The sequence below is a fragment of the Pinus tabuliformis genome, chromosome 1_1 (genome assembly GCF_031772625.1).
Source record: "Pinus tabuliformis cultivar Carrire ecotype Pingquan chromosome 1_1, CPIR1, whole genome shotgun sequence".
Classification (NCBI taxonomy): Eukaryota; Viridiplantae; Streptophyta; class Pinopsida; order Pinales; family Pinaceae; genus Pinus; species Pinus tabuliformis.
This window is the reverse complement of record NC_142297.1, coordinates 229,439,986-229,453,386: the sequence shown is the minus strand read 5'-3', so window position 1 is coordinate 229,453,386 and position 13,401 is coordinate 229,439,986.

Below are 13,401 nucleotides of genomic sequence, written 5' to 3'. Positions count from 1 at the left end.
AGCCTTCATTACTTGTTCCTTCAGCTAATGAGCAAAAATGCTGGACCAGTTACATGGTTTTCCTTCTCTAGCCAACCACCCAGTGCAACCACCCAACTTTGTGGAAATGTTTCAGTGCTTGCTTGGCCATACAGTCGACATGAAAATATGACCAAGTATTGGTACACCTTCCTCATTATCTTCATCCTGTAGGTATGGTTGGGTGTCATCCCGAATTGAGTTGGTTCATTTACCCAGTTCTTCAGAATGTCTCTAGAGTTAGCATTACTATTGGGTAAGCTGAATGGAGTCTTCATGACAGTCACGAGCTCTGACATTTGATACATCTCATCAAAATCTCATGCCCATAAGGTTGTAAGCTTCGTCCCACTAACAGTGCTCAAGGTCATTGTCTCGGGATCAGTGTGAGAGAGGATCTAGTGTATCATGTCCACGCATGGGAATGTGGGGTATATGCATGAAATTCGGTACAAGTCAGACTTGTGTGTTGGGTTGTGTTATATTCTTTCCATGACTAGCCTATGTAGTTTACTAGGGGGTTAGAGGGGGGCGGAGCCCCCCCTTCGTTGTGCTGATTGCGCAGTGGGGGGGTCACAGGGGGGCGACAGCCCCCCCTGCCTGGGGGGTTTGAGGGGGTGGGCAGTGCCCCAAGAAATTTTTCTTTGGACCGTATATTAGGTTGGGCAGACCTACCTATGGTTTTGTGCATGGTTTTTGCACATGGTTTTGGACGCGATGGTTTTTGGTCCATGGTATTGGATGCTTCGGCGTGTATAAATATGTATTGTAACATTGAAAAGAATATAATGAAAATTCAAGCTAGTAGTCTCAGTTTTGGGATCCAGGGGAAAATCTTTGTATATATGTGTTTTATGTGTTATGCTCTTGCATAGTTTATTTTCTGTGTTTTATAATTTATATGCAGGTAATTTCTATAAAGGGTTAAAACCTACATTTGGTATCAAAGCTATTTTGGCTTCAAGGGGACACCTTTTTCGCTGAGGGGTTTCGCTCGGGCCTGTGGTAGACCCTGTTCAGTGGGAGATCTGTGGGATCGATTCTAGTGGTGAAAGAAGATGGCGAGCAGTGGAAAGATAGAGATCGAGAAATTTAATGGTCATAGTTTTGAGTTATGGAAACTCAAGATGGAGGATCTATTAGTGGATCGCAGTAGATCTAGGTACTAAACCAACGAGAGTGTCTGATGAAGAATGGAAGAAGTTGGATCAGAAGGAAAAGAGTACAATACGATTGTGTGTCTTAGATTCAGTATTGTTGAATGTATCAGGGGAAGCTACGACTAAGGCTTTGTGGGACAAGTTAGGGACTTTGTACCAGTCTAAGTCTTTGGTGAATAAACTGTTCCTACGGAAAAAGTTGTATAACTTGAGGATGAAATATGGAGACTCGGTGACAGAGCATCTAAACGCATTTAATACTGTGGTAAGTCAGTTATTATCTATTGATCTTAAAATTTCAGATGAAGATAAGTGCATCAATTGTTGTGTTCTCTACTAGATTCGTGGGATAATCTGGTTATTGCAATAGGTAGCAATGCAACTGCCTTGTAGTTTTATGAAATAGTCTCATCCTTGCTGAAAGAGGAGATGAGACGGAAAAATATGGAGATCCAGAATGGTGATGCCTTGTCTATACGAGGACGGTCTTAGAACAGAAACAAAAATAAATCATCAAGTGGGGGATCTAAATCTCCAGGAAAACCTATAAAGGTGGTGTGTTGGAAATGCGGAAATGAAGGGCACTACAAAAGGGACTGTAAATCTAAAGCTCCTGATAAAGGAAAGGGATCTGATGATGCTCCTTCTGCATAGGCGAAAACCACCTCAAATGAAGGTGGGGATGTGTACTTGGCTTCTTCAAGTACACATGTAGATCATGAGGCATGGTTGATTGAATCAGGTGCACCCTTTCACTTCACTCCCCATAGACAGTGGTTCTATGAGTATGAGAAATACGATGGTGGTGATGTCTTCTTGGGGGATGATAGGAAGTCTAGAATCATTGGTCGCAGAAAAGTAAAGTTGAAGTTGCAAGGTGGAAGGGTTAGAACACTTCCAGGTGTTCTACATATTCCTGCATTAGCCAGAAATCTGATTTCTGTAAGCAAGCTAGATGATGCAGGTGTAAAAATAGTGTTTGAGAAGGATACCTGCAAGATGGTTCGGGGAGCACTGGTATTGATGCGGGGAGTTTTGATTGGAACTCTGTACAAGCTGCAAGGTAGCACTGTTGTTGATGGGTGCAATAGTTCTGTGGTTCCTAAAAGTGGAGTAGAAAATCTAGTGGTCTCTAGAGAGAAGACCATGCTGTGGCATCAAAGGCTTGGTCATATTGGAGAGAAGGGCTTTCGAATACTTCATGGTAAAGGTATGGTAGAAGGTATGAGTAATAACTCTCTAGATTTTGATTTCTATGAAAATTGTGTATATGGGAAGCAAAATCAGGTAAGTTTCCCCTCTGGTGGTAAGAGGGCTAAATAGATATTAGAGCTTGTGCACAGTGATGTGTTTGGACCTATGAAGGTTCCATCATTGGGTAAGTCTGTGTACTATGTATAATTTATAGATGACCTCTCAAGGAATACATGGATATATTTCCTTAGGAATAAATATGAAGTCTTTGACAAGTTTAAAGAATTTAAGGCTCTGGTGGAAAACCAGACATAGAAGAAGATAAAGGTGTTGAGGTCAGATAACGGCGGAGAGTTTTCTAGTAAGAAAATTGAAGAATTATGTAAGAAGTGTGGTATAGCATGATAGAAGACTACTCCATATACACCTGAGAAAAATGGAGTTGCAGAAAGAATGAACAAGACATTGACGGAAAGGGCAAGAAGCATGCTTAGTGGTGCCGAGCTAGGATAGGAATTCTGGGCAGAGGTGGTGGAGACTGCATGTTACCTGGTCAACAAGTCACCTTCATCAGCATTGGAGGATAAGACTCCACAAGAGGTATGGAATGGTAAGAAACTCTCTGTTATAGACATTTTTGTGCCTTACAACTCTAAGCATGAAATGTCCATAAACCAAGGGATCCTAAGTCCCTAAAAGTGTTGTTCCGACCCCTAAAGGAACAAGATCAACAAATTACAGCTTCTCCCAGAAGTTCTCCGCCAGAAACTGCTCAGAATCAGTCAAATCAGGATCATTTCAGCTGCTCCACTAGCTAGCTACGTTGCATAACACCTAAGTACACTAGCTAGGTGCATTGCAACGCACCTAAATGCACTACCAGGGTGCGTTGAGCGGGAAATGACAAATGTTGAAATTTGGTACCGGAGGACAGGTGGTTCCCTTAGGCTTTGATCTTTGGCCTAGGGAAAAGTGTCCAAAAGAATTTAATTTTTCTCCTAAAGTGACTTTATAAAGTTAAATCTAATTTAAAAGTGACTTTAAGTGATAAAGTTATTAAGTCTAATTTTAAAGTGACTTTTATAAAGTCAATGAAAAATTAGAAAGGAAAAGTGACTTTGGAAACAAATGACTAAGTGGGTCTTTATTAAAGTGGGGTGAATTAAAAAATAGAAAGTGAGATTTAAATGAGCATATAATCTCAACCATTGATCTAAATCTATTTCTGCCATTGGATTTAGAGATCACCCAAAAGTCACTTGTAGTTATATTAAAGGAGGAAAATGAGGAAAAGGTCATCATTCTTTCATGAGCAGATTGGGAGAAGGAGAGCAAGAGAGCAAGAGAGATTTCTGAGCAGGGAGGAGAAGGAGACAACAGCTTGGCACACATTCCAAGGCAGCAGTTGAGCAGATTTGTACAGCTGATTCAGCACATAGTGAAAGGCAGATTTTTGCACAAAAATCGAGGAGCAGTTTGCTGATTTTTCTGCACACAAAACGGAGGTCGTACAGCATTTATTGCTGTCCTGTTTGCTGTAATTTCCAGATTGTTGTGAGGCACGGGAAAGGAGATAAGTTGTAAATTTGCTTGCTGATTTTTTGCTGAATAATTCTCACTGTAAAAAGACAATTTTCAGAAATAAAGAAGAGCTCTCAAACTGGTTTTCCCCAAGAGTTGTAGGGGGTTTTTCCAGGGTCAAGTTGACCAAAAATATCAGTGTTTTAATGTGTTTTAATGGCTGTTTTTAATTGCTGATTTTTATTTCTGCAATTTCCAGCATTCTGAAAAATTTCTAGAATTTGTGTTTTCAGCCATATTTATTTTTTTCAGTCTGTTAAATGTATGGTTATGGGAATGAGCATTTAACTACATGGGAGAAATAAGGTGAAACTGAAAACCGGGGTGGGAAAACAGAAATTTTTACATGGTATCAGAGCTTGAGTGCTGAAGGGCAGTTTGGGACAGCAAAAAGGAAAAATTACAGTTGCTGATTTTTCACTCAGAAAATTCCAGCAAGCTGATTTTTTCATAAACAATAGTTTTATCTTTACTACAGCAGTGCTATTTTTCAGTTTTAGGACAACAGGATGTCATTGGGATTGAGGGTGGAGGATAGGCTGGATGGGCATATAAATTACAGCGTTTGGAAGGAGAGAATGCTGAGTATCTTTGAGGAGGCAGAAGTTTGGGATATCATGGTGCATACCGCACAGAACCCTGTTGTTGTGCCCACTGATGTTACTCAGTTGGCTGAGTATAAAAAGAAGAACAATAAGGGTAAGAGGTTGATTCTAGACGGAATCAAAGACCATTGCATTCCTCATGTGAGAGGAAAGAGCAATGCCCATGAGATGTGGACAACATTGTCCAATCTCTACCAGAGTACCAATGAGAACCGGAAGATGGTCCTGAAGGAGAAGCTGAAGAACATTAAGATGGGGAATGATAGTGCAACTGGATATCTCACAAAGATTACCAATGTGAGAGATGAGTTGGCAGCGATTGGAGAGGCCATTCCATCCACTGAGTTGGTGCGGATTGCAGTGAATGGCCTCCCCCGTTCATGGTTGAACTTTGCTGATGGGATTTGTGCACGTGAGACCCTTCCCACATGGGAGAGGTTTTGGGATGATTGTATTCAGACAGAGATCAGGAAAGGACAGCTTGGGGCAGCCAAGCCAGTTGAGCAGGATGAGGACGTAGCACTGGTGGCAGGAGGCAAGAAAGGCAAAGGGAAGAAGCAGGCTTCCACAAGCGGTGGTGGGGGCAAAGGCAAAGGTAAAGGTAAACAGGGGAACACACAAAAGGACTATTCCAAGGTGAAGTGTTGGAATTGTCAAAAGATGGGACACTATGCAGTTGTGTGTCCGGAGAAGAAGAAGAAGAAGGGGAAGAACCAGGACGTGGCAGCTTCAGCAGAGATTGAGGACTTTGCAGGTCGTTTTGACCGGGAGTTTGCGTTCACTATGTGTGAGCCCTCTAGTGCAGGATCACTTACCACACAGGTTCAGAGGGAGCATGCTTTTCCCTCGATTAGCGGAGCATCTTCAGGTATCTGGTATGTGGACAGTGGGGCTTCACGTCATATGACAGGAGTCCGTGAGTACTTCTCAAAGCTTTCAGAGAGTGGCACTGATATTGAGGTAGTACTTGGTGATGACAGAGTTGTTAGAGCAGTCGGGGTGGGGACAGTGACATTTCAGAGGGAGTCCAAACCTCCCTTGAAGGTGTCAGAGGTTCTTTATGTGTCAGGGATGAGGAAGAACCTCATATCCGTCTCAGCTTTGGAGGACAGAGGATATGAGGTACTGTTCAGGGGAGGACAGGTGTTGATGTATCCCAGGGGCACTCCAGCTGATTCAGCTAGAGTGATAGGTGTACGCCATGCAAAGGTGTACAAGTTTTCATTCCAGCACCTTTTGGCATTGAGCAGTAGTACCGACAGCAGAGCTAGCAGTTCTGAGCTGTGTGAGATTTGGCACCGCAGGATGGGACACATGTATCATGGAGCCTTGAGGACATTGCGGGAGATCACTACAGGTGTGCCAGATTTCAGTACTAATCACTTTGATACTTGCAGAGGTTGTGTGATGGGCAAGTTTGCCAAATCCCCTTTTCCCAGCAGTGACAGCAGAGCGACGGGATACTTGATTTGATTCATTCCGATGTGAGCGGTCGGATGTCTCATGTTTCCTTGAGTGGATATGAGTACTATCTTTTATTCATTGATGATCACTCCAGGAGGACCTGGATTTATTTCTTGAAGACCAAGAGTGAGGTCTTCAAGCGGTTTCAGGAGTTCAGAGCTCTTGTGGAGACTCAGACAGGTCGAAAGATCAAGTCCTTGAGGTCGGACAATGGAGGAGAGTACACCCTTGGAGAGTTTGTTGACTATTGTGCGGAGGTAGGCATTAGGAGGGAGTTTACTGTTCCTTACAACCCCCAGCAGAACGGAGTTGCAGAGAGGAAGAACAGATCCATCATAGGGGCTGCCAAAGCCATGATACATGATCAGGGGTTGCCATTGTTCTTATGGGCAGAGGCCTGCAACACAACTGTTTACTTGCAGAACAGGAGTCCGCATCGTGCCTTGGGGCACATGACTCCTGAGGAGGCTTTCTCTGGGAAGAAACCTGATCTTGGTCATCTTCATATCTTTGGATGCATTACATACTCCTATATACCCAAGGAGGAGAGGACCAAACTAGAGCCCACCGCAGAGAAGGGTATCTTTGTGGGCTACAGTGAGACCTCAAAGGCCTTTTGGATTTACATTCCTGCACAGAGGAGAGTTGTTGTTAGACGGGATGTGAAGTTCGAGGAGGACAGGGCCTTTAGGAGGTCACGGGAGTTAGAGTATCTGGATCAGCCAGACCCTCAGCAGCAGTTGAGTCAGTCGCAAGGATCCAGTGGGCAGGGATTAGGAGGATCCAGAGGTACATCTATGAGGATGTCAGGTCCATCAGTGAGCAGTCGCTCGCCGAGCCAGAGGGGTGGTGCTCCGAGCAGCATGCAGAGCAATTCACAGAGCAGTTCACTAGGGAGTCCATTGATGGACAGTTCACACGGTACCTCAGCTTCTACAGGTTCAGGTGCAGGCAGGAGGACAGTAGACAGACAGTTAGGAGTTCAGGCTACTGATGATGATGAGGAGGAGGAGTTTCATTCTCCGGTGGGAGAAGTGCGCTCAGGGAAGAGGAAGCCCAAGTGGCTTCAGGACACCTTGAGAGATGCCACATCTGTTGCTGAGCCGAAGAGGCCGGTCAGAGAGAGTAGACCACCTGAGAGGTTCTGTAGCTATATGGCGATGGTTACCAGCATCCTTGACTCTGAGCCTTCTAGCTATGAGGAGGCAGCTAGCCAACAGGTCTGGAGAGAGGCCATGCAGGAGGAGTATTCTTCTATCATGAAGAATGATGTTTGGGAGGTGGTGCTGAGGCCTGAGGGCAAATCCGTGGTTACTTCCAGATGGCTTTACAAGGTAAAGCATGCTGCAGATGGCAGCATTGAGAAATTCAAAGCGAGGTTTGTGGCTAGAGGGTTCTCCCAGGTAGAGGGAGTTGATTATGAGGAGACCTTCGCTCCCGTGGCTCGATATACTTCGATCCGCTCCATTATATCGATAGCAGCAGAGATGGGTTGGAAGATCCACCAGATGGATGTGAAGACCGCATTTCTTAATGGCTTCATACAGGAGGAGGTGTACATTGAGCAGCCACAGGGCTTTGAGGTGCATGGGAAGGAGTCCCATGTGTGCAGATTGAAGAAGGCCCTTTATGGCCTGAAGCAAGCTCCCAGAGCTTGGTACTCCAGGATAGATGCATACTTGCAGGGGATGGGTTTCACAAAGAGTGAGGCAGATCCGAACCTTTACTTTATTGTGATTGGTGAGGAGCCTCTCATTCTGGTGCTGTATGTGGATGACTTGATCATTACAGGTGCAGAGAGACTCATAGAGCACTGCAAGAGAGATCTTGCGGCGGAGTTTGAGATGAAGGACATCGGCTTGATGCATTACTTTTTGGGTTTGGAGGTGTGGCAGGAGGAGGGGAATTTCTTCCTGGGGCAGGGGAAGTATATTGTGGACATCCTTAGCAGATTCCACATGGAGGATTGTAGACCCATGTCGACACCGATGATCACCAACTGGAAGAAGCTTCATGCTTCGGATTCCGAGTTGGTGGATCCCACATTGTACAGGCAGCTGATTGGTTCCTTGATGTATTTGGTCAACACTAGACCAGATATCTGTTTTGCAGTCAACACGATGAGTCAGTTTATGTGTGAGCCTAGGAAGGTTCACTGGGTGGCTGCAAAACACATTTTGCGGTACTTGCAGGGGACAGTGGATTATGGTCTGGACTACAGGCAGGGAGATGGAGTGAGATTGGCAGGATACACTGATTCTGATTGGGCAGGTTGTGCTTCTGATAGGAAGAGCACTTCAGGGTGTTGTTTTGGGTTGGGTTCGGCAGTAGTGTCATGGTTCAGCTAGAAGCAGCAGTCAGTAGCACTGAGTTCAGCGGAAGCAGAGTATATGGCAGCTAGTCTAGCTAGTGGTGAGGCTATCTGGCTTCGCAAGATGTTGTTTGGCTTATTTGGTTAGCCTTTGAGACCTTCAGTGATTTACTGTGATAATCAGAGTTGCATTAAACTCACGGAGAATCCAGTATTTTATGACAGGTCAAAGCATATCGGGATCAGATATCATTTCATCAGAGACTATGTTCAGAAGGGAGCTGTGAAGCTTGAGTATATTTCCACTGATGAGCAGGTTGCAGATATCCTTACCAAAGCCTTACCACGGGGCAAGCATGTCTACTTCAGAGACAAGATGGGTGTGGTGAGGAACACCTTCCTCAGTAAGAGGGAGTGTTGAAATTTGGTACCGGAGGACAGGTGGTTCCCTTAGGCTTTGATCTTTGGCCTAGGGAAAAGTGTCCAAAAGAATTTAATTTTTCTCCTAAAGTGACTTTATAATTTTATAAAGTTAAATCTAATTTAAAAGTGACTTTAAGTGATAAAGTTATTAAGTCTAATTTTAAAGTGACTTTTATAAAGTCAATGAAAAATTAGAAAGGAAAAGTGACTTTGGAAATAAATGACTAAGTGGGTCTTTATTAAAGTGGGGTGAATTAAAAAATAGAAAGTGAGATTTAAATGAGCATTTAATCTCAACCATTGATCTAAATCTATTTCAGCCATTGGATTTAGAGATCACCCAAAAGTCACTTGGATCACCCAAAAGTCACTTGGAGTTATATTAAAGGAGGAAAAAGAAGGAAAAGGTCATCATTCTTTCATGAGCAGATTGGGAGAAGGAGAGCAAGACAGCAAGAGAGATTTCTGAGCAGGGAGGAGAAGGAGACAGCAGCTTGGCACACATTCCAAGGCAGCAGTTGAGCAGATTTGTACAGCTGATTCAGCACATAGTGAAAGGCAGATTTTTGCACAAAAATCGAGGAGCAGTTTGCTGATTTTTCTGCACACAAAACGGAGGTCGTACAACATTTATTGCTGTCCCGTTTGCTATAATTTCCAGATTGCTGTGAGGCACGGGAAAGGAGATAAGTTGTAAATTTGCTTGCTGATTTTTTGCTGAATAATTCTCACTGTAAAAAGACAATTTTCAGAAATAAAGAAGAGCTCTCAAACTGGTTTTCCCCAAGAGTTGTAGGGGGTTTTTCCAGCGTCAAGTTGACCAAAAATATCAGTGTTTTAATGGCTGTTTTTAATTGCTGATTTTTATTTCTGCAATTTCCAGCATTCTGAAAAATTTCCAGAATTTGTGTTTTCAGCCATATTTATTTTTTTCAGTCTGTTAAATGTATGGTTATGGGAATGGGCATTTAACTACATGGGAGAAATAAGGTGAAATTGAAAACCGGGGTGGGAAAACAGAAATTTTTACAACAAATGGTAGTGCCATTCCGCGAGGTGGAAAGACAATGGAAGCTTCCAAAATATTCTCCAATGACACTTGCCTCACTGAGTTCGACCAAGGATGAGTAAGAGGCTCTCAGTCTCCAAGTGGAAGCAATAACTGACAGAGAGAAGCCACTAGTCAAATCATAAGCTGACTCATATTCCTTGCATACATCTATATATGGATCCCTCATCCCAGAGATCCGGAGGCTGGAATTTTGTACATTGCAGAGAATTGTTGTTGGTTTTGAGATAGATATCAGAGTATTGGGTGATTTATGCTTTGTTGGAGGTGAAGAGGGGCTTCTTTGCTGGGAGGTTGATGCTGGATCAGGAATCATCGGTTGTAACTCCTCCTGGATCTTCTTGTTATATCAATAAAACTATTTGAGTTTCTCCTACATGCTTGTGTATCATTGATGTTTGTTACATTTGTATGTTTAGCTTAAATCTGATCCTAAGCTATTTATGAATATAAATCCATGTCTTTGTGTAGTTTTCTTCTTCTGTGATCTTACAGGAACTTGGTGAAGCTGGGAAAGTAAGGGAGCAGGTAGCTGGAAGCTGTCAAAGAGGAGAGAGGTTGGATCAAAGGACTAGCGCAAGACACAGGTTGGTTCATCCTATTCCTCTTCGTTTATAGTTCATAAAGAAGAATACAAAAATAGTTTTCTCTGTTTGTTTCTAAGGTCACCGTCACACCTTAGTGGGATAGGGTCATTCTGAATAGACACTTTTCCCGTTAACAAAATGACGACCACAGTGGGAGTCGTGTCTAATTAGTTTGTTTGTGTTTCTCTTGTTGTTTGTTTCATAAACATAGAAGTAGCAATTGAACTGCATTTGCCATTAACAAATGCAAAGTAGACATCTGCTACTTCAATCCATTCACTGGATCTGTTTATGATTTGAACAACTAATTCACAAATGATTTGATTGCCCTTTGTGATAGCTCTTAGACCTCCTTTAAATCTACCCTCTGATTGTGCATTACTGATTGCTTTTACTCGGCCAAAAACCATAGATTAAACTGTAAACCATGACCCAGAACCCGGATAGAATTCTCGTTTCTGCCCCAGTGCAGGCTCTGTGAAGAGATTCTGCATTTCAACGCAGTTCCCGAGAGGGCTACCTGCGCTGCAATCCAGTTTCTCTGTGTAACAGGTGCGCTGATCAGCCTAGCCCTGTGCAGCTGAGGTTCTTTGCTTCATTTTTTTAGTTTTGTCTCTGATTTTTTGCAGCCTGTGATCAGTGTATGTGTCTGTTTGAAAACCCCTTTTCTTTGCCTTAATTCCGCCTCCTTTGTACAAAAAGACTGTAGATGTTTTTGTGTGTTTGTTACATCATTTACAGTTTTCCATTGCAAAAGTAGAATAGTCATACTGTCATCCTTTGATTTAGATCTGTCGTAAGTGTCGATTTTGATCATAGGATAAAGTTCATTTGCTGTTGACAGTCGATTATGCTTTTACTTTTGCCTTTGGTTTGACTTTGTGACTTTCTAGTGTCGAAACGAGTATTTATTTCAAAATCATAAAGTGCCGTAATCATCTCTACCTTTTGATTTTGAAAAGAAGCTTGTTTGTGTTTGTCACTTGAAAGCAAATTTAGATTTGTACATCAACTTTCTTTTTAGGCATCAATATTAAGAAAGTGAAAAACAAATACATGCACATGTGCATTTGCATATTGACAGTCTGTTTGGCTTGATTTAGGAAAAGTGCATTTACAGTGTGCTCTTTGAGAAAATATTGTGTCTTTCTTTTCCCCTTGTAGCTAGGATTTTCATTGCTGAAAAGAGATAAAAGTTTGCTTATCATCTTTAGATTGCATTTTAAGAATTACATCTACATCTCGTGGTGAACCCAAAAGGCAAACTTCATAAGAAAGATCAACTTAAAATAAATTGAATGAACTTAACAACGCATTGGAACTTAACGCACAACATTTAGAGGTCTAGGCTAGAGACGTATTCCGGCGTCGTAAAGCCTGGTAACTGTTGTCCTCACTGATGGTTGGGTGATTCCTCTACTTTGAGATGATAAGTGCCAGTACGGACTTGTGCTCCCACGTACCGTCGAGTATATATTGGGAGACCCCTATAGGCTTAAAACCTTTTATCCATAGGAAGCCGTGTCGGCCGCCCTACTGATCGCAATGCACTGAACACAACATTCGGGAAGATTGACTGCCGTACCGTAAAAAGTATTCTGCAGTTTTGCGATTGGTTTGGTACTCCCTCTACCTAGATCTCCAGAGCAGTCCCTTTCGTTCCTTTTCAGACTCCTTAACGGAAAAGGTCCATCTGAGCACTTGTCACTTCAGGCTCATTAAAAATCGAAGGAGACTAGAGTCATCTTTTGTTTTTTCTCGACTCTTAAAAACTGAAAAAACAAGTTGTGTCAAAAGCGTCTAAAATTCATTTAATTCGGAAACATACTTCCCCTTTTTATTTTAGTTGATCGAGTAATCCGCAATCGTGGAAGAAAGTCAATTGAAACCCCGTCGTTCGCGGAGGCTTACGAGTCAACCGTCTTTGTCTCTGGAATCGAAACCAGTACGGACAAAGCGAACTCGTTTAACCGGTTCCAAATCTCCTATTAAAGTTAGAACAAGTGTTCCGACGACATCAGAGACTCCGGTTACTCCAAACATTTATGGAATCCTTGCCTCTACAGAAGAAGTTCAACAGCCACAGAGGGACAGTGATACTGATCCTAGTCTGAGAGTAAACACTTGTGTTACCGAACCAGTTCCATCTACAACCGGTTCGGAGAGTCTTACTCTTCAAACATCTGTCGCTATCGATTCCACACGTTCTTCGGCACCATAAATATTTTACGGACCTGACGGTCTTCCCCTTCCACCTGGTCTGATTGCAATTGAAGAAATTGTAGAAGATCCTCAAACAAGTACTCCAACACACTTTGGAGTCGGAATCACTCTATATCCTTCTTCATCAGAAGTTAGTCTACCACCAGCAGAAGCTCCTGTAGAATCGCTAGGTAATCTTTTGGATAGACTACAAATGTCTGAACAACCGTCAACATCTAGGACTATGTCATCTGACACAGCGACAGTAGAACTCCTTGCTGTCACTCTGACAATGTTCGCTGGCATACCATCTGTCCCGACTAGCTCTCAACCGCTAGAAGGAGCCCACTCGGGGGCTATTTCGACAGTCTGGTCCGTTCCTGTTTGTTCATCCGGAATAATATCCGGAAACTCTTATGTTGAGTCTCAACAAATTGATTCGTTTGGAGGTCAATTTGGGCAGTCCGGTCCCCAAGGGCAAACAATTCCCTTGAGTTCTGGATTACCACCGTATGGGGGTCAATATGCCCTTTCATTATCCCCTCCGGGAGGATATCCATACGGGAGTTCACAACAATATTCAGGTTATACTGGAATTACCTCAAGTGGTTGGGTACCTATACTACCTCAACAACCAAGAGTTGTGTATTCGATGCAACAATGTGTACCTATGTCAAATATCCCGACTACACCAGCTATTGTGACGGTGTCACAAGTTCAAACGCTGCCTGTTGTATGCCAACCTCAGGTTTCCCAAGTTGTAATACAACAACCCCTTGACCTGGTG